Source organism: Prionailurus viverrinus, chromosome C2 (assembly GCF_022837055.1).
Source record: "Prionailurus viverrinus isolate Anna chromosome C2, UM_Priviv_1.0, whole genome shotgun sequence".
In the NCBI taxonomy this organism is placed as follows: domain Eukaryota; kingdom Metazoa; phylum Chordata; class Mammalia; order Carnivora; family Felidae; genus Prionailurus; species Prionailurus viverrinus.
In genome coordinates this window covers 64207164-64229645 of record NC_062569.1, presented here as the reverse complement: position 1 = coordinate 64229645, position 22482 = coordinate 64207164, and the positions used below count along the sequence as shown (strand labels likewise).

Genomic DNA, 22482 nt, shown 5'->3' with positions numbered 1-22482 from the left:
AAGAATGGAAAAGTTAATGCCCAAACTATTAGAGTTGGCGACACAAGTAGGAAAGATACATGTTTAGAAGCAGAATTGTTACAAGACTTGCAGACAGGTTTTGAACCCGGACACAGAGAGGATAAGGTTGTCCTGAGGGAAAGCCAGAACCCCTTCTGCACACACAGCATGAGTCTTGGCCATGCATCAGGTGCTGCACTCAGAGGAGTGAAAACTAGTTCCTCAGTTCAGCTTATAGGGGAGGCAGGCAGTCCAGCTGTGGATAAAATAGCAGAAAGGATGACAACTATCACTTAAAACCCACCTGTTATGTGCCAGACTCCACTGTAACCATTTTGCATCTGTTAACTCATTTAACCTTCCTGAAAACCCTCTAAAGCAGGAACTTTTATTGTCCCTATTAGGTAGGTGAAGAAAATGAGGCACTGAGCATGAAGCATCACCCAGCAAAGCAGTGGTAGGGGTGGGATTCAAACCTAAGTCCGTGCTCTGAACCACTACTTCCCATCAGGAGAGAGTTGGGTGGTGGTCAGCAGTTAGAGAAGGGTGGTGAAACTGGGGAAAGGTATTTCAGGAAGTGAAAGGAACACGTGGAAAGGCATACAGAGAGTTGGAGGAAGGAGGTTGGAGATGAGAGACGAGTTTTACGTTGCGCATCATTTGGACTGCTGGGATATTTAGGTGGGGATGTCTCACTAAGGAGATGATGGGTGGGTGTTTTTGAAGTTACCAGGCATTCTCAGTTTGGTCTCTTTTTATCCCCACGTTGGCAGACACGCTCTGGTGCATTCCATGTGTATTCCACTTCTGTGTGAGCAGGGAAGTACATCTCGAGAAAGTAGATGTAGTACTACCTTCTAGCTCTTTCCTGAGGGGTTCCATTGTTCACTAATAACTCACTTCAATTTAATACTCAAGCAATATTTTCAATAACGGTGGATGCTATAGGAGTACCACTGTGATCCACGTGCCCCCAACCCTTGAAGAGCTCACACTTTGGTGGGTGCCCAACCCAACTGTGGCAAGTACCTGAGTAGCTCCTGCCAGACTTGGCAAGATGGAGTTAGCTAAGGAAAAAATAATGATCTTGGCAGTTTCTAAGCAGGAATTGAATGGCTTAATGTGAGTGTGCACGTGTGAATATGTATGTGATCATGAAAGCATTTTCTATTGAGATGTAGGAATCCATGTAGACGAGTGAGCTCATACATGAAGAAGGAAAAATCTTTCTAGATATTCAGTATTTCAGAAGTTCTCTGATATTTTTAGAATAACATATTTTAGATTTACAAAAGAAAATTTTTGTGGCCCCTGGCTTAGGAGACTTGCTTTGGCTGCTGCTCCCTTAAATTGTTTTTACTCTAATATAGGGGTGAGAGAAGACCATTTGAACCATGGTCGTCATGTACACCCCTTCTCTCTGTAGACAAAGGCAGAGGGAAGTCCGGTCTCCCCAGTATAGGCCAGTTTGGTGGTCTTTCATGTAGGAAGCTCTCAAAGAATACCAGCTGTGGCTGTAGTAGCTGTGGAGTAACGATTTCATATTAAGAGAGAAATCACATTTTGAGACAACCAAAAAAAAATTTACTATTGTACCCATGGTTCCATTTTAAGTGGTACCACTGAATTCAAGTTCTTCAAGGAAACTAAATATAGAGGCGGGGGTGGGGGGGACATCGTGTGATGCGTGTTCACTGAAATACTAAACACTCCAATATAACATCAGTATATAATTTGTATGGTTACAAATATTATTGGCATAAATAATTCATGCTGCTGTTTTTTATTTACTTGATTAACAGCGTCTTTGTCATTTTTATCAGTCATGATGCCATTGCAATCTTGCACATTGTGTTTAAAGAATACTCAGGGAAATGTTTCAACTGTGTGTCTGGATGGTGTAATGTATTTATTCATTTAGTGGGATGAAATGAAATAGAGAGTGTTTAATATGCATGTCTGCATTGCACTCCATTCTCTCCAAATAAATTACAGACAGTATTACTCTTTCATTGTAAGAAAAATTATCGTTTGATTTTTTTTCCAAGAAGCCAAAATGTAGCCATTTTGTACTTTTAATTACATTTTTTTTTAATTTTTTTTTCAACGTTTATTTATTTTTGGGACAGAGAGAGACAGAGCATGAACGGGGGAGGGGCAGAGAGAGAGGGAGATACAGAATCGGAAACAGGCTCCAGGTTCTGAGCCATCGGCCCAGAGCCCGACGCGGGGCTCGAACTCACGGACCGTGAGATCGTGACCTGGCTGAAGTCGGACGCTTAACCGACTGCGCCACCCAGGCGCCCCTAATTACATTTTTTTGAGGCTTTACAAGTGAGCTTTGAATAATCCTGAAAATTTTTGTATTGAGGTGTCAATAGGAAAACTTTGGTAACTTGAGTGAGCCATATCAAATATGAATTGAATACTCTGAGTAAAAAATGTAAAATGGTTTTTCTATCATGGGACAAATATACTTCCGGGAAGTGTAAATGCTGTGATGCAGCCATGCCTTCATATTTGTATCGCTCCATGTAGCAGCCATTGTTTTGTCTCCTGGGCACTTCTGAAATCTGCCAGCTATAATGTCACCGGCACAGGGTATTTTGTCCCTTTCCTTCTCTCCTCTTGCAATGCTCTGCCCCCCTTCCTGGAGCTCCTAACTTTGGCCTCTCCAGTACCTCCTCTTATAGCATACCACCCAGATCTTCTCGCTCAATTACCACCCCTTTGAGCTTCCCCCAAAAGGAAACCCTGGTTCCTTTCCACAGCTGGTCTCTACTTCCTTAAGTATAAGTATACTTCCTTAAGTATATTAAGAAATCATGGAGTCACCAAAGTAATTTATGTTCAGGTGTGGGGGACTGGTGTCAGAGAAAACCAGAACTGGACAGCAGTCAAAGCGGTAAGAAGAGATTATATTCAGGACTACTTGCACTAGGGGGAAAGAGACCTCAGTGTGGAACTGGGCTCAACCCCAAATACAACAAGAATAGTGGGGATTTGTAGTCAAGGAGCAGGGTAGGGGGGGTGGTCATTGGATGGAAAAATTACTCAGAGAGCAGGGTAATTCTTGCCAACATATCTAACAGTATCCTTCAGAAGGATGAAGACTAAGCATTTTACTGTCACGATAGCACATTGTAGTTTGGAGACTTGCCTTGAAAGGAAGAATTTTTGAACTAATGACCATCTCCCATGACTGGAACTTTCAGATGGAGAAAGGGGTGTGTTTGACTTGGGAGTATGTGATTCTCATTTCAGGCTCCTCAGCCCTGCCATGGTCCTTCTTGAATGACTCTTGTCTCCTCTTGGAAGAGGTTGGCCCCTCATTTTCCCTCAGAACCTGCTGAGCCAGGAATCCTTTGGTTCTGTATTGAACCAAGCCAGGTGAAGAAAGCGGCCCGGCACCAGCAGACTGAGAATCCTGAGAATCCCTGGGCTCCTCTAAGCAAGATGTCAATTCTGTATTTACTAGCTCTTACATAGTGACTCATCCCTGCCACAGAGGGTGAATACTGCTATAACACCAAGATGGTTTGATCACAAACTCTCCTTTCAATTACACCCTGAATAATATTTTTTTTCTAGTACTCCTTAAAAAAAAAGCTGCATCCCAATAAATGTAACGTAGATTTTTATCTGTGCCAGCTTCTCATCACTAAAAAAAGTCTAGTAAAGCCAAAAATGTCATTTGCTGTGTCCAGGCTTTTCATTATAAGAGAGGCATTTTAAACAGCAATCTGAGAGTGAAATGTTTTTGGATTTTACACTGGCCAGGCTGTTCTGAACAGACTCCGAGTGAGAATAGTCAAATATGATAATCATCTGCTTTGGAGAACGGAAGGAAGCCAGTTTAACTTAAGCTGGACCGATTTGCAACTTGGAAGACATTGGCTCTGGTTTCTTAAAGGCCAGAGGAAGGAAGTGTTTTCAAGGCATCCTATGATTTTTTTTTTCCAGGTTGTTTTTTCCAAATTTTTATTTGGTTCCCTTTGTGTAAAATGTACTCTTTTCTTGTTAAAACCCAGGCTTTCCCATGTAAGCATCCAGATTTCACAACTCGGTTGGATTAGACACTTGGCAAATCTCACAGAAGTGTGGCATAGCAGGGCTGCATTCTAAATCAGTACAAGTACACAATAATGAGGAGTAAGAACCCCATATAGGCCTTTCAAATAAAGAAGAGCCCAGCTCTGTCCTATGCGGTTAGGTGACATAGCCTTGGGGCATCCTTAGTCAAACTCATTCCTCCACGTTCTGGGGGAGGATGAAAGGAAACCTAGAGGGGAGATAATTCCAGAAGCTTTTCTTTCTTCCTTCCTTTCTTTCTTTCTTTCTTTCTTTCTTTCTTTCTTTCTTTCTTTCTTTCTTTCTTTCTTTCTTTCCTTTCTTTCTTCCTATGCTCCCAAGTATGAGACCCGAGTGTAAGCTTTTTAAAATTTTCAAAATATTTAAGAATTCTTTAGCTCCCGAGCAATTATCCTCAGGGAAGGGTGATGAAATGACAGTTCCTGGAAACATTAGTAGCTTAGTTATTTTTGTTTTTTCATTTTGTAAAATTCATGTCCACAGCCCTGTGCCAAGAGTGATCTGATTTGTGAATAGGGACTCCCTTCTTTCCTTCCTTCCTTCCTTCCTTCCTTCCTTCCTTCCTTCTCCTTTTCTCCTTACTTTCATCTTCTCTTCATGCTTTCTTCCTCCTTGCCTTCTTCCTTCCTCCTCTCCTTCCTCCTTCTTCCCTTCTGTCCTTTCTCTTTGTCTCTCAACTCTGACAGCTCCCTGGGCTCTTGTCCCATTAGCATCTGCCTCCTCTTGATTCTAGACTGCATTGGGCGGTGTGCTGAGCCAAGAGGTATGTCTAAATTTGAGCTGCCGCGACAGGCTGGTGCCTCTGGAGGCCCCCGGGAGCTGCAGGGTTACTGAACAGGCAAGTTGTAGATCCTTATCTGGTAATGTTTGCCCTTTTCGAGACTTTACGAAGGAAAAAAAAAATAATGCTTCTTTAAATCAAACGCTAATGGTTCAGGCCAGCTCTGTTCCTACACAATCACTGGACATTCTTTTTTTAAGGCCCCCCCTTTTCCTGCTGCATTCCACTTAACCTTGATTAAATTAATGTTGGCTTGTCTGTCCCTGGTAGCATTCACAAAAATGAATCACCTCATCAGGATAATTTTAATGACCATTTTCTTGCAACCTTTAACCATTCTTGGGAGCATCTGCTTGAACTGTAAATGCAAAGAAATTAAACACTTGAAGAATAGTATTCTTCTCCCCCCCCCCCCCCCCCCCCCCCCCGCCCCAAGACAGTTTTGAAATCTGTTACTCTATCAGGATGAAGGCAGGTCTGGGACCACACAGGTCGTGGAAATACCAGTCATGTCATGAAAGACAAAGAATCAAGTTTCACTGAGGAACCTCTTCTAGCCTATGGCTTTTCTGAAAAGAAGTCAACGCAGGTTTGAAAATGAGCATCCACACGTCTCTTTAAACCGAACATTATTTGCTTAGAAATTCTTTCCAAATTGGTCCTAAGTCGCAATTCTTCCAGATTTTCTTGTATTATTTGAAATATTTTCGGTATTTGATTCTTTAAATGGCAAGCAGCCGTGCCAATTTTTTGGATTCTGTCATTTGCCAGCTTTTTCTCTGGAAAATACGCTTCATGCTCCGCATTCTGCTTCTTGGTGCCTCCGTTTGGAAAGAAGTGGCATTCACGTGCACATGAAGAATAGCAGCAGCAGGACCCGGCCTCCCTCCGGCAAATGTGTAATGGGTGCATATTTTGTGTGCCATGCGTGGTTGCTGTCCTCAGGGGGCTTCTGGTTGCAGTGTTCAGCAAGGTGAAGCAGATTTCTCAAGAGTCGTCAGCCAGTGGGGTGCCTCACTCAACAGCCTCTGGAGGGAACCCCACCACCACCCCTTCAAATGGCAGGGGTCTGAAATGCTGTGGGCGAGCTTGGGGAATGTTCCACAGCATTTCTGGGCCTCCGTTTCCTCAGCTGTAAATTGAGTTGATCTCAGTGGGTCTCCAAGGAGCTCCTTCATCTCTGAAATGCAGGACTGTGGCTTCATTCCTCTGAGGTAAAGGATTATCCTCCTGTAGAACACAGAGTTGTACTTTAAGCTGTGTTCATTCATTTATTCCATGATATGAGCTAGTTTGTGGGATCTCTTTCCAATTGTTGAGCCCCCAGACTGGAGGTTTGCAGAGACGGTGGAAAGCCTGAGGGAACTGGGGCTGTGGAGCCTGGAGGTAGGAGAGGAAGAACACCCCCTGCAGACGAACTTCCTGCCGGCTGGCAGCCGGAGCTCCTGGGATCTGGGCCCAGCTCTTTCCTCTCTAGCTCCACAGCTACGTGCCACGCATCCAGTGAGCCAGCCTCACGGAAACACTTGTGTCCTCCAGTGTGCTGGGCCGCATCACATCCCTCCCACCAGGCCCTCCCAACTTCAAATCTCAATTTGAGGGTTGCTTTCCCAGGCCAGACCCTCATCTGACCTCCCGTAATCCCTTGGGGTCTCTTCTAATCATGGTTCTTTTGAAAAATATTGTCATATCTGTACCTATATATGGCCTTCACTATACTGTTCACTTCTTGAGGAAAGAAATTGTGTTTTTTATACATCATTGGATACAGGCATTATCTGCCCAATACTAGGTGCTTCATAAATATTTGTTGACTGGAGGTTTAAAAACATTAACATCATTGAAATCATTTTTAAATCATTAAACTTTGAAAGCCTTACCTTTTGTTTCTTCCTCCAAAGTGTTCCTTTCTGGTAACAAGAGTTGCAGTCTGGCATAATCAGTGTCAATTTTATATTTCTCCTAACTAATGTGCTTTCTTAGAACTCTCGAATTCTTATTCATTCCAAAAAAAAAAAAAAAAAGGGAAAGCCTTTAGGCATACAAATCCAAATTCATATCTCCCTCTGAACAAAAACCTCTGTAAGTCTCTGGTCACCTGTCAGGGTTTTTACAGGTAGCACCACATACATCAACATTAGCTCTACTGTTTAAAACAGTGCTTACTTAAGTGTGCCTCTGTGAAAATCTCATAGTTTTTTGAGCTAGAAAGTCCTTTAAAATACCTAAACTCACTGGTTTCTAAGTCTAGGAATGGCATGGTGACTTTTCGAGGTGACAAAGGTTATGAATTGGAAGGCTTTCAGCTTGTCTTTAGTCTGGCTTATCTGGAGCCTCAACATGGCTATTGAAGTTCCATGTGTCAGATGCAGGTATGATAATGTCCAGGAATGTAAGAGGGACTCTGTCTTTCTGTGAGTGTTTCATCAGCCAAGAAACTTCTCCCAGAAGGCCTTCCGCAGATTTTGCCTCCTTTCTTTTAGCCAGAATAGGTCACATCCATCCCTAAACCAGTCACTTGCAAGAGGGCTGAGATTACCAAGATAGAGCAGGGTTTATACCTAAATTTGGAATAGCGTCATTTCATTGACGGGTGGATAGTAGAACAAAATTGTGGGTCCCTTATCCAGGTGGAAGGTGAGAAACAAAATTTTCTTTGATAGACCACCGACTCCTTAGTAACAAACCTTGAACTTGAATCCCTTTCTGACTCTCCACAGGTGCATTAGTATCACCACTTCCCACAGTGCATCAACCACAGGGCTTTACAAATGCGACTCACCTTGGAAAACCAGGTGAAATCACTTCAAGTTTAGTGAGGGGTGGCTCCGTTTCTCACTTGCCAATTGTGCCCTGACCAACTGAGAGAAGTTGCTTGCAAACATTGATCTTTCATCTTGCAGAGTATTTTTAGGAGTTGTGTTAGCATTTTTTTGTTTTATTTATGGGCTCTCGAGGGCAAGCAGATAAATTGAGATGTGGAATGCCAGCTTTTGTTCTTTCTGTCAATGTCCAGATGAAAGTGATGAGGAATGGCATTCAAGCTCATTTCAGAGAGGAGGTGGAGTGGGGTGGGGTAGGGAGTGATGTGCAGGGGGTGGGGGGTGGGCACTAGGGAGACAGAAGCACTAAATCTGATTGTTTTATTAAAAGGTCAGTGAAATCAAACAGCACAGACAGGTTTTACAAACAGAACTAAGAAAAAGTAAGCCTCTCTAGGTCAGTCCATCCTCATCCTAGGATGGTTCATCAGCACAGTGGTGACAGATCCGCTGGATAGGTCTATGGTGAGCAGAGCTAGACCATGGTTGTCATCTTCCTACCAGTGCCCCCAGAATGGTCTACCATTGACCCCACTGTTGGGTTAGAATTGGAGAGGTTATAAACAGGAGTATTCATATTTAACTCCTGTTGTTCATATGACTTGACATCTTATTATCCAGGAATTAGCTTAAATGTTACCTCCTTGAAGAGACTTTTTCTACCCAAACCAATGTAAAATTTTGTATCTTCTCCCCCCAAACCTCCCAGCCCTTGCATTTTGACACCTGTTTAATTTAACTCTTTAATTTAAAGATATGTGAATACCACATATCTTTAAGTTTCTTTCTTTTTCTTTCTTTCTTTCTTTCTTTCTTTCTTTCTTTCCTTCCTTCTTTTCTTTCTTTCTTTCTTTCTTTCTTTCTTTCTTTCTTTCTTTTGAGAGACAGAGAGAGAGCATGAGCAGAGGAGGGGCAGAAAGAGGGGGAGAGAGAGAATCCCAAGCAGACTCCATACTGTCAGTGCAGAGCTCCACGTGGGGCTCGAACTCACAAACTGTGAGATCATGACCTGAACCAAAATCAAGAGTCGATGCTTAACCAACTGAGCCACCCAGGCGCCCCCTGAATACCACATATCTTGATCTGAAATGGTCTTTATTTGTGTCTCTACTTCATGTATTTTTAAATTTATTATTATTTTATTTTTACTTCATGTATTTGATTTAACTTCATTAGAACAGGGTCTTGCCTGTTCTGCCTATTGCTGTAGCTCCCACACCTAGAACAATGACCTGGATGATAGATGCTCAATTGTTGAATGGATGAGTCCTATTTTATGTAATGAAGTCATACTTTATATAAGAAAGACAGGAAATTAAAATAGATTTATTTTCCTTTGGTATTATGGCATTGCCATTTGCCTTCTTTTAGCAAAAGTAGTATTCATTTATCCATCCAACCACCCAACAAATATTTGTTGATTACTTACTAAAAACTATCTTTGGTGCTGAGGCCCCTACTTGAAAGCAGACTGACATTTAATAGGGGAGACAGACATGTAATGAAGTAACTGTGCAGATACTATGATTAAAATTACATACAAGGAAAGAAGGAAATGATTTTTCTGCCTGGGAAGAAATGTCAGGAAGACTTGTACACAGAAAATAATGGTTGGGTTGGATCATGAAATATATGTGACTGTTTACCAAGGCAGGGCAGAAAGAAAGGAGAGCAATCGTGGCAGGGAAATGAGCATGAACAAAGATGTAGAGAGGTGGCATCACTTAGAATGGTGGGAGAAATGCTTTAGTTTCCAATGGCCAGAGAGCGGCCTCATAAGAATGAAGGTGCGGGGAGGGGCTATGGAACCAAAATTGAGACTGGAGAGCCAGACAAAAGCCACATGGGGAGGGCTTTGTATATTACATTAAAGATATTCATTTTTATCCATAAAATAGATATGAATAGAATATGAAGAGCTATCAGAACATTTTACACCAGGCAATGTAGTTGTCAGTGTAGTGTCTTAGAGACATCATTTGTGAAAATACACTGGTTAGATAAGAATAGAGCTGGCTTGATTCATGTCTTCTCTGACAGCCCTGTGTTGATTTATGGGCCATCGTCCATCTGGTAGGAAGTTCCTAAGGCAGCTGTCTTTTTCTTTTTGTCTTTTCTTACCTTTTAAAAATCAGTGACTTTGATGAAGATGTTGGAGGCCTGAAGATGGAATTTATAAATGACACAAAAGTAATGGGGATCACTAATCTATGGGTTGATAAAATTAAAATTATTTTAATGGGGTAGAAGCGATGTGAACCAAGGTGACATTGCCTAGGGACAAATGTAACACCCTGAATTGAAGTAAGCAAATCAGGAGAAGGAGAAAGGCATTCTTATAAGCAACTCTTCTGAAAAATGCATGGGTGTTGTCCAGCTCAGGGGAATGAACAGCCCACCTGCCTCTGCCTGGCACCAAGGTCTAGTTTGGGTCTCCAAATGTTAGCAGAAATATTGACCATGTTGGAGTACTTCTGGTACAAGAAAACAGCCAAAATGATGAAGAGTCTGGTATCCACCTGATACACAAGTAATTGTTATAGAAACTAGGGCTAATCATCTGGGAAAAAGATATCTGAAACATGAGATCAACCTCTAAGTGTTTGAAAGAGCTTGGAAAAGAGTTAGAATGACTTAGCAAGTCAAAAGAAATGCACCAAGTGTCTGCTCTGTGTCAGGTATTCTGCTGTGGAGACTGGTAAGAATCAGTCCCTCTTATTAGGGCACCTTACATCTGTTGACGTTTGTTGGATGCACGGAAGTTTGCTTCAGTGTGCCTGTTGAATAGATATGAGTGGACAAATACTAGGGTTGCATGATAAAGGATCCCTCATGTCATGGTAAGGTGGATCATGGTAAGGTGGAATCTAAATGTCTCATGTCTGCTAGGTTTCATGAATTAAACTTCCTTTGTATGTCTACTTTGGAACACAGATGTAGTCAGAAGGGCACTGGATTTGGAGTAAGGAGCTCTCGGTTTGGTAGCAGGGTCCTGCCACTTACTGATGTGATTCTATTATGACAACTTGTGGTGTCTGAGCCTCAGCCGTACAAGTAACATCCTATGTTTAGGAGGTGACCTAACTGTAAGTGACCTCCCCAGTCCCTTATTACTACATAGTCCCTAATTCTGAGTCTCTGTATACAGTTAGAAGTGGTGACAAAGGAAACATTATTTGTGGTGTAAGATCTTACTAGTATTTGCTACAGAGATGAGATTCTTTATTGGATTTAAATCCTGTCCTGTGTTGTATGCAAGGGATTACATGAAAATCTTTGTTAGTTTTGAGTGTTGCCTTGAAAAGAGCTACATTTATTCAATATTCAAATGAATACCTCCAATATGGGCATGCTTATTTACATATAATGAATTGAGAAAAAGGAGGATTCAGGTACTTTAATTGGATCGGATGGATAATATATTTCCATGTTTGCTTAGAAAAACTAAGTTCCTCTCACCATACCTGAAACTTTAAAGTGAAAATATCACAATAGAAAAAGATATTTGAGCGTTAGTACAGTTGGTACTCACAAATAAGTAACTTTTTTTTAGCATCTCCCTAAAATGTACCTGTCACTGTTTGGGGTTCTTTATATGTGCTACTCTTTTCATGAACAGAGAAGCCCTGAGAAATAAGGGCAGATGAAGATCGTAGGCTCGTGGAAGTCGAGTAATTCCCAGATTCATATGGCTTCCTAACTAGCAGACTAGGGATTTACGTCCAAATCTGGGACTTGACAGCCTTTTTTTTCCCCATTCCAATCAGGAAAGCTTAATGGACATAACTGGGAATATAATGGAATAATGGACATAACTGATGCAGCTGGACCTACTGGGGACTCATGGTTTACAATGTTAGTGAAAATACAAGAATTATATTCCAGAATGTTATCATTACATGTCTAGCTGTCCTTTGAATTAGCACTCTTTCAAAGAGATTAAAAGATTAATAGGTAGATAGAGGAATAGACGAATGACAGGCAAATGGGTGGATTTATGTGTGAATGGACACATTGACAGAAAGTTGTAAGTATTAGCAGTGGCGGAACTTTCTGTTAAAGTTAAAATTATACACGCTTAGTTGCCAAGCTTACTGCTATTATTGCTTCTCTTTAGCATTGGGTAGAAGGCAGTTTGTGAAAAGGATTTGCAATCTTTTTTGCAGATCATATATTCTTCTGTGCAACTGTGTTACAAAGATGTTTTTATTTAAATCCATCAGTCTCCTCCCTATTCCTTAGTGAAATATGCCAGGTCAACAGGGCAGGCTGGCCATCTCCAAGCAACGTTTCACTCAAATGGCAACGCTGAGGAAAATGGTGGAAAATATTGCTACTCCTATGCCTGCTATGCCCACCACTCCCACCAGAGAAAGGGCTTTCCATCAATTCTTATTTAATTCTCAAAGCAACTGGAAAGTGTCTAGATTTACCTTTGGTTAGTAGAGATGAAACAGGCTGTTCAAGGACATGTCCTAGTGGCAGAGGAGACCCTGACTGGGGGTTCCAAGATCGGGGGTTTTGCTAGCTCTGCCGTTCTACACTCCACAGCATTGAAACAGACTGACTGTGTCTTACTTGCTGCTGAGTCTCCAGCACTTAACATCATGCTTGTACACAGTAGGGCTTTAGTGGAGGAAGAAAGGAAAGCAGACAAATCTCTAGAAAATATAATTCATACGCAATTAAATAATCTATTATTAGTTGCCATAGATTTTTATGAAATAACTAATACAAAATAAACCCTTGATCTACGAAAAGATCTGAAAATAAAAATCTATAATATTTTAGCAATAACCCTAGTTATCTGGTAAGAAGTTATTTAGTAACATCTTTAAAGCAGTTGGCTTCGGAAAAACACTCCAACTGACCCGAAGGAATTTTGTAAAGCATTTTAGCCATTAAAGGAAAGGAAAGTTCTGTTGAGTTTTTAAAATGCTGTGTGAGCCCATTTGTTTAAACTAAACACCGAAGTGTCTTAGATTTTAATGAACCTAACTGAAAATTTAGCTAAAAACAACTCATTGGGAACCAGATGGTGTAGCCACCATTGTGAGCTGAGCTCAACTCTCTTGTTTTCTGAAGTGCATGTCAATTTAGCTCCCCACAATTCACAGGACAAGGATGCAATTAATTCTGGGAGCCTCTGTACCCTTTTCACCCATTCCTGCCAAATTAACACAAACTTTGCCTTCAGTTAAAGTGTGTGTGTGTGTGTGTGTGTGTGTGTGTGTGTGTGTGTATCTGTGTATGAGAGGGGGAAGGTGTAGGAAAGGATGCCATTTCCCCAGGTTTTCATCTTCTTACGTGGTGTGTGGGACAGATGAACACTTCTTGGGCTTTAGTTAATGGGGGCAAGAAGAAAGATGGAAGGCTCTTGAAGAGCACTAAGCAAGTTACAACTTAACTGGATCTCTCAAAGAGCATTGGGTGAGGTGTGAGGGCAATGAAACAGACAATGGCAGAGTTTAGAAGTGGAATTCTATATTATAAAAAGTGCCTGGCTAAAAAGTGTAAAAAGTGAGTGTTTTTTGTTGTGGATACCACTGCAGTTTTTGCCTTAATTTCTCTGAATTCTTGACCTTCAGTCATGTGGTTAGACAAATCATTTGTTTTCTCTCCGCTCTGTCTGTATGCTAATCTGCTGGGTCATTTCTTTCCATTTGTGGATATTTAGGTCTTCTCAACACATGTGTGAAACAAACTGTAAGGCACAAGGATTCTTTCAAACCTCTTTGTCCAAGAGCTCAGTGTTAGAAGCTCATCACACCTTTGGTGGGCTTGGTTGCATTCCTATGTGGGTCAGCTTCTTGGTCAGCTTCTCAGGCAGCTTTTGGAGGTAGTTATCAACTGCTAGTTGACAACTGCCAATTCTTCCTTATTCCTCAAACCTGAGGCTTATGCCATCAGCCATGAGATAGATCCCGGATGATGGCCCCTGAAAGACTAATATGACTGTCTCCTCCTTAAAGGTGATGTTTAAGTGTTGGATCTGTGTTTATAACTCAGTGTCAGCCCTTTGCCTGAATGTAAGTAAGGCCTGAGGCTAAGATTTATTCCCTAAATATTTATTAAGCACACACTGTGGTACACACACACACACACACACACACACACACACGCAGAACAACACATGGTAAATTGACTTTGCGGGACATAAGCTGTGCACCTGAAAATCACAAACAGGTCATTACAACACATTGCAAAGCTGACAGACTAATGGACATTTACAGGGAGAAATCAAACTTAAATGGCCTGTGTGTGACAGTGAACTAAGCAGTACAAGGAGTAGACAAGGATAATTGGTTACTGAAATTGTAATAAGATCATCGTCATTGAATTGTCTTGGCTTCTACTTCACCAGGAAGATAAACGCCACTCACACAGTTTCTGAGAGGGTCAGGGAAGCAGAAAGAAAAATCCTGGGAACTAGGCTGAATGGGGTAGAAAGGGCAGGCCAAGTCATGGTGTCCTTGGAAGAAATGGCAACAATTGGACTTGGCTTGAAAGAACTTCCCTTTTATCTGTTGTAAGTTGGAACGTGGCTGATTCTCCCCAAGAGGAGCTTGAGCTTTGCTTTCATCACCGCTTTCCTGGGCAGCTGGCACAGCAGCTATAGGCAGTTGTTTTGAGGGCTGGGTCCCTTTTGGCTCTTCTTTCTTTGACTGACAGGGGGCATCAGAAAGAGGTGAGGGTAATTAGAAAACAGCTAGAGGGAGAAACAAACAATCCTCCCATCTCCTAGGTCTTTACTACTTGAATTTTCTCTCTGCAAGTTGATTTGGGTCAGTCAGGAAATTATTAGTGGGATAATGTGGTTCTGTAAGGGTTCCTTATTTATCAATGCTAAGGGCCTTGGGAATGTGTATTTCCTTTGTTCGGTTTCTCCACAGTGGTGGCAGTGCTAGATAAAATATTAATCATAAAGTTTTCTTTATCATTTCCAGTTGCAGAGAGATATTAAGAGTTATGGCCACGAAGCCTTGGTACAGCTATATTTTACTGCCCACGTGTCTTCCCAGAGATGACACATATGCTTTACATTTTGCTGCCATTATTCTTCATGAGATCTCAGGGCATCAATCATCACTGTGGTGGAAAAATGAAGACGAGGGAAAAAAGCGCCGATGTGTAAGAACAAAATGATGTGTTTGTCTGCGGTGGTAAGGGACAGTCTCCGAATGCAGAAACCAAAAAAGGCTCTCTGACTTATACCTCTGGAATGAGATTCATCAGCAATGAAACCAGAACCCCGACCAACAGTTGGTATTGCAGAAGTGTTTCGAGAAGCTATGTTGCTGACAGCATATGTGGAATTCAAATCCCATGGGCAGTGTAATGCAATCACGAAGTCTGGGCCACGAGGAAAAGAGTAGGGATGGCTGCCCTCCAGAATGTCACATCAAGCGTGGCCTGGTTTACGCCAAAGATGAATGGGGTGTTAATGCTGTGAGGGAAAGTGCTCCAGGGATGGCCTTCCTGGCTCTCAGTTGCCAATGGGAACCCGAACTGGGCTTTTCAAGTGGCGTGGATTCTCAAGTGCCTGACATGTCCAGCTTGCTTTCATTGTCATCGACATGTTATTTTCCATTCTGAGAAGCCATATTGGAGGACAGAGTTCTGTGATGAGTATAAATACAATTAAATTAGGACTACAGTAGTGATAGTTATCGTGGCCTGAGTATCTGCTTTGTCCTACATGGAATTTGTCCAGCTCGTCTCTGAGATGGGAGGCATTATTCTTAGATGAGGAGACTGAGGCCTAAAATGGTTATGGTGTCACGGCCACATGGCTGGTAGAGGCAGAGCTGGGATTTGGATTCCTGTAAGCTAAGTACATTTGCATGCTTCCGTAGGGACAGGTATATGTCATCACTTGGACCTCTTTATATGTTGAGCGTGTAGAAAATGAACTGCCGGCCTAGAGCAGCATGTGCCCTGATTGCCCCAGCACAGATCCCCGATTTCTCAGACACCCCAGGACCTCAGCAGAGTGCCGCACCATAGTGAACAGCATCTTTCCTTGAGATGAAGCAGGCCTGGGGTTGCCTCCCTCCTGACTTCCTTCTCCGGGCCATTTCTGTGCAGTGACTCATCAAGTCAAACCCACTTTAGAACTAGAATAAACAGGGGTACCTGGGTGTTTCAGTCAGTTAAGCGGCTGACTTCAGCTCAGGTCATGATCTCGCAGTTTATGAGTTCGAGCCCCGCATCATGAGTTTGAGCCCCGCATTGGGCTCTCTGCTGTCAGCACAGAACCCTCTTCAGATCCTCTCTCTCCCTCTCTTCCTGCCCCTCCCCTTGCACATGTGTGTGCATGGTGCACTTTCCCCTCTCTCTGTCTCTCTCCTTCTACCTCAAAAATAAATTAAAAAAAATTTTTTTAAATGTTTGTTTATTTTTGAGAGAAAGAGACAGAACGTGAGTGGGGGAGGGGCAGAGAGAGAGGGAGACAGAACCCGAAGCAGACTCCAGGCTCTGAGCTGTCAGCCCAGAGCCCGACGCGGGGCTCGAACTCACGAACCGTGAGCCGAATTTGGACGCTTAACCGACTGAGCCACCCAGGCACTCTAAAAATAAATAAACATTAAAAAAAGAAGAGACAGTCCCTAGTGGGTACTTTTCGAGCATAAAAAAAAGATGGAAAGGATGTCTGGAACCGGGGGAAGTGGGAGTGTCTCTCAGCAGCAGTTATTTTTCTGCTGATTTTTTACACCGGACTGGATACACTGGATTGCACCCCCATCCCTGGGGAAGGCAGAGGACTCTGTCTGCATGATAGAGGCCAATGTTATTGTGCTTACCTGAGTGAGCATTTAGTTTGCTTTGATCCTGGGCCTCACACTCCAGTTTTTATTTCAGCTAGACTGCTTCCACATATCCTCTGGCATCACAAAAAAGCCCAGGCCTCAGAACAGAATGACCCAGCATCCATCCATCTACACCAGTGATGATAAATGGCTTCTCTTATGTCACTAGGAAGTAAACCAAATGACCCCTCAGCTATTCACCCTCTTTAAGTTTCTATCTGACCTTGGAGCTTAGAGGAAGTTGGGTGGAGGAGAATATAGCATTTCCTGAGGTGTTCATGAGCTAGCTCCCCATGAGCCTTCACGGTTAGCCCATCGTCCTCTCTGTTTGCGGCTTTTGTTTTTGAGTGTTCATAAAGTATTGCAGAAGAGAGTTCCCCAGTCATCTCACTTGGTTGAGAAGATAGTGTCTCCCCACTGGGACACCCTGGCTATTTCTCAATAAAATGTTCTGCCTCTTTCGACTGTACCGCATAAGCTAATTAACCTCTTCATGGATTTTTCCTTCTGCTTACTTTAATTCTCAGCTGGTATTTCTCTAGGCTCTGGGCCTTGAGAATGGTAGAGTCATTTGTTGAATTTCTCATAGTTGGCTTTTGGTTCTTATGCATAGAACTGAAGGAAGCAGGCATAGAAAGCAGAGAAAAGAACCGAGGAAGAAAACAAGACTGGAGGTGTCCTGAAACAACAGCCATGCTCAAGGCAGGCAAGGCAGGGAGGCGGCAGATGCTTTTTCTTTCTGCCTTGTTTGGGTTTATGTTTTCCCTCTTTACTCTGTGCGGCAAAGTAGTAAATGCTTGTCTTATTGGCTGCCGAGAATCCTTTGTTGTAGACTTCTAGTTCTATCGAAATACCTCCCTTCTCTCCTGGGGAACTAGATCCTGCCATCACCCCTCCTCCACACTACCCTGCACCCACTCTTAAGTATGAACTCAAGGAGGTGGGATGAATTTTAAAACCATCCATGGCTTAGAAAGTACAGAGCAGACTCTTTGTCATGTTGATGACTTTTCAGTGCCCTTCCCGCAGAAAGACATTTCTGAAACACTGAGCACCATGCCTGTGGTTTCCAAAGGTAACTCCAGGATATGAGCCATGACAGCTAAGGATGTACAACAAGGTCAGCTCTGCTCTTTGGGCCTGTGACGCAAGACATCCCTTTGCCTGAGTTAACACACTTCGGCTTGAATCCGTCTTGTCTCCTGACTCATCAGACAACTTTGTATTTACTCTGTGCTGTTTTTGAAGAGGTGGTATCGTGGATACGTACTTAGGATACCTGTGAGGGCCTTTTTTTGGAAATTTGCCACCACAAAATGTTTTCAAATCTGTTGATGAGCCGAGGATGTCTAGGTAGTGAATAGAAAAATAGCTAAAGCTTGTACCCAGAGTTTGTGAAACAGGGAACTTTCAAAATGATTTGTAGCCTGCTTTTTAAACTGTCTTCACTCTAGCTAAGCCACGGAGCATCACTTAAAACCAGACGGCATTTGTCACCCAGACGGCTTTAGAAAAATCTACTGTACCCTCATGGAGAGTGGGGGGATTGAACTTGAAGAATCTTTTTAGTTTATTTAAACCTGGGCTTTTCCATAAACCAAAGGAGTGATTGATAGTTTCTCTGCCCATGTCAGGTGTTGTTGGCCAGATGTTTCTTTCACGAACTTCGCTCCTTTATTTTCTAAATTGAGTTGGCATCAAATAAAACACATTGCAACTTCAAAATCAGCTGCAACCCAGCAGTACAAGATGAACCAACAGCGGGACATGAGGCTGAGGTGGGCTGGGCACTGCAAATTCAAAGTGATTTTCAGTTACATTAAAAATGGATTTCTCATTTTGAATCTTTGGGAAAGCCATATGATTAATTTACATACTAAATCCCTTTTTATTTTGCTTCTCAGAACACAATTCCGAAAGCCATTACCCTACTCCAAACGAGAACATATTTATCTTGCTTATTCAAAAACAGTGAAAAATCAGATCGTATTTTCTGCAAATAGCTTTTCTGTGCTTTCTTTTGCGTATCACATCTTTCTGATTATGAAATAGGATTAAAACAATGGGTCTCTGTTGTGTTATCTACCCACGAACTTTAACACAATGATGGATTAATGCTATAAAACTAGGATTTTCATTTAGCTCTTAAATCTCAGTTGTAATGGGGTGGATAGATATATGAAATGTAACTGTGTTAGTCAGCAGTTGAATCTTCACCTAGTAATAGAAATTTGATTAGTCATAATATCGTTGTTTGTTTTCCACCAAAAAGAGAGGCTTATGGGGTTGTTAATGTCAACACAGTGCAAAACTTCTGGGTGAGGCTTTTATCTAGCAACATGGATTTTAGTGATGTATACCCAGAAACTGAAGTTAAGAGTTGCAGGGAATCTGGATTTTCACGTGGGTCTCTTGTGGTTTATATGGGGAGTAGTGAGCAAATACTGAAACCCTAGGAGCTGAGTCCTCCAGTAGTCTGGGTAAAAACTGAAATTCTGTTAATTAGTTCTTCATTCCTTGATCTTGTGGCATCTGATAGAGGAAGGGTGTGGGTGGTCTTTGGGGTCAAAGAATTGGAGAATGGACTTTCAGAGAGTCAGTTCATCTTTTTAAGACTACTTTGGGTTTTTATTGTATAAAACGCCTTCAATAATAGACAGCCTACATTAAGCAGATCATGACAAATGAGCTATGGAATATCTTTGTTATGGTGTTCTACAAGTTCCAGAAGTTGCTGTTATTTCTTGCTAAGATGAACATATGCTTAGGAAAGAAGATACATACATTATGTTGTTATTAGTCATTTGCATTTTGGTGTGAATTGAGGATTTAAGAACAGATTTTTAAAAAATGAAATGTAAAGAGAGATTGAGATGGCTGGTTGTCTGAGCCACGTCCAGATCCTGACAGTTGTGGACCATTTCATAATTTTGCCAGTTGTGTGTTTTTACAGAGCGGTTATTTAAACAATGGAAGGCCCTCTAGTTACATCTTCTGTTCTGTTTACTTCTCCGGAAGTACTAATGAGTAGGATAAAGATATTTCCTGCTGTTTTTTCAATCTTCAGTAACTAATTTTTAAGTTAATTTTGTGGCTTTTGTTCTTTAAGGGAGAGAGTGGCTGCATGCAGCTGATCAGAGTTCCATCAAGGAAGGGTGGTAGAGAAGGTCTATTACTTGCATTTACTCTAGGGTCTGGGTGGCCCTGACAGCCTAAACTTCTTCCTAGTTGGGACATTTGAAGGAATTAAAAAAAACAAAAACAAAAACAAAAACCAACTCCTGATTTCTTATATTCTTGAAATCAGATCTGTGCGGTAGGGGTGTTAAACAGCCTTTTGATCTCACACGCAAGGTGAGGGTTGGGGAGACAGAGGAACAAGGGAGGCCTCGTCACGGATTTTGCTTTAACGGGGCTAGCCAGACAGACCGAAGCCCGGGGTGGAAGACGGGAGCCAGAGTGAGAAGCTACAGTCAGAGACCTTGCCCGGCCTCTGCTGTCTCCGGCTGACAGAAGGGCCACTCTCAAATCCTGGGTTAATATTCACAGACACTTGCAAAATCAAGGAAGTACTTCACAAAATCAAGGAAGAGCAGCTTGCCCTTCTTCCTTAGCAAAACTGTGCATTCATAAATACGAAATACTTCTCCGCACCCGCACTCCCTTTAAATTATCTTTAAATGCCCCTTTCCCTGCCTTCCCTGGTAAAATCCCAGCTGTAGATTTTCACATTTGGGGGGAACTGGATGATACCGCTGGGACCTCTTGCTCTCCCAACCCCACAGGCCCTACTTACCCCTTTTTTGCTTTCTTACAAACCTGGTCTAGTTTTTCTTTTTCCCCCTCGTAAAGAAGCAAACTAACCAAACTGGTTTCTTACATCTAAGTTACATTGTGAATGTCAAGAACCAATTCCATTGCTCTAATTCAGCTGGCACTGGCAGGCCATGTGCTCCCTTCAGTCGTTTACCTTCTAAGTGTGGCATTCACACAGGTGTATTTGAATATGCAGGCTACCTATCTTGCTTGACTTATCGGAAGATAAGTGGAAATGTAGGGCATGTCAGGTGAACTATTATTGTACATGACATGCCAGTTCTTTCCATGATTCTGTTTATATCCTTAACCTTTTCCTCCCACTGCCAATTTTTAGTATCACCTACCTGGGTAAGTGAACATGTTAATTTCCCACCAGCTACCCACATCTGTTTGGTTTTCTAGTTTTTGTGTTCAGAGCGCTTATTCTAGATAATAAGTTTTAACACCAACTCAGTCATTTATTGAGTACCTGCTACCTGCCCACACTAGGCTGTAGCCAACCGGTGAGCATAAGGAAGCTATGGAGGCATTCTGTTTCCCATAAACTGCTTCAGTGAAGATGCACTTATGAAAGAAGAGTGAGGGAAGGGGGGCAAGCAAACTAACAAAAAACTAGAAACTAACGCAAGAGGTTTTTTTAAGGTGAGCTATTAAGAGAATCTACACATACCCCAGATCCTTCTCCATCTTTACCTGCTTGGAAAGATGTCAAACTTTTTCCCAAAATCAAATATACTTTCCAGCAAATAAAGATGGGTCATAATTATTTTTTGGTGTTCAGGGGAATGCGATGAGGACCATTTGAAAATGACTTAAACATCAATGTAAGTATTAGCGCCTAGAGACAAAATCCATTTTGAGTGCAAGTCCTGGTAATTCTGTTAAATAAGAGTGGACACATTATTTATGCTAAATGTTAAGTAGTGTATGTAGGATGTTCAGGTTCTTGATAATTTAGGTCCCAACTAAGCACATGTATTCTGTGGGTCTGAGTTAAATGAAAAATCTTATAAGGACAGTCTTGCAGTGCCCTTGCACCTTGCTCCTGCCCTGTCTCTAGATGGCTAATCTGCCCACATCAGAAGAAATTATCCCAAGACAGTTGACAGCAGGGTTAGTAACTATTATGACACTTCCTGCTTCTTGTTTCTGGGCCCAGCCATCAATGCATGCCATCAAAATTTTACCCAAACATGTTCAGACATCAACTCAGTCCTCTGCCAACAAGAGCGACCAGTCTCATGCTGGACTGGGCCAGAGCAGCTTTAATACTCTTGAAATCATCATCTTTAAAGAAACAAGCACTCCTTTCTCCTGCCGGAGGCCCTCCTATCTTGTCCTGGTTTCTGCTGTTTGTCCGGGTCTTCCCAGACTCTACACAGATTCCAGCATGTGCTCTGCTTTGGGTTCCTCTCCAATAGGCTGTTGCCCACCTTTAAGTTGTCTGATAGTCTGTGTATAGAGGTGACACCGTTTGTTAGGTTTTACTGGATTTCTTGTTGCTATTTAGATGAGCTTAGCCATTCTTCGATCACACACTTTCAGATGCACAGAACTTATCAGGCTCATGGGCATTTGTTACTTGGTGTCTCTGAACAATAGACACTGCATTTGACAGCAGTCTCAGACATCGTCAACAGATGATTGCTGAGAACAGAGGATTGTGAGAAAAAAATAAATCTCCAGCATGAAAGCCAGAAACCCCAAATGTGGAGTAATAATGGAAATCTGTAGTATTTTTAGAGCATTATGCATTTTCCAGATTTTCACATGGCAGCTCATTTAATTCTTACAATAACCTTAGGTATCATTACTCTGACTCTACATCTAGAAACTGAGGCCCAGAAGGATTTGAGTGATTTGCCCAAGGTCACCCAACTAGTGGGTGGCAGGGCCTGGTGCAGATAGAAGGTCTCTGGCCACAGGGGCAGCATTCTTCCTCCTCCTACAGCTAAAGTAGTTGGAATCCTTGCTTTTCTCTGAGTTAGCCGCATGGCCTTGGAGGAGTAGAGTGGAGGGGCTAATATCATAGGCACAAGTGTCTCCAACAGCTCCAAAATTCTTGTTTTCTAGTCGTTTGCATCTACTAGTTTTGAGCATATGAGATCAAAGAAAAGTCATCACTGAGGTCTCCGGGAATCTCTATTCCTGGACACTT

General features: G+C 42.2%; 1 protein-coding gene across 3 annotated transcripts in view; it reads left to right on the top strand.

The window, feature by feature from the left end:
* Window positions 1-22482, top strand: part of TNIK (TRAF2 and NCK interacting kinase) — a 392919-nt gene that overhangs the window by 183569 nt on the left and 186868 nt on the right. The window lies entirely within an intron of this gene.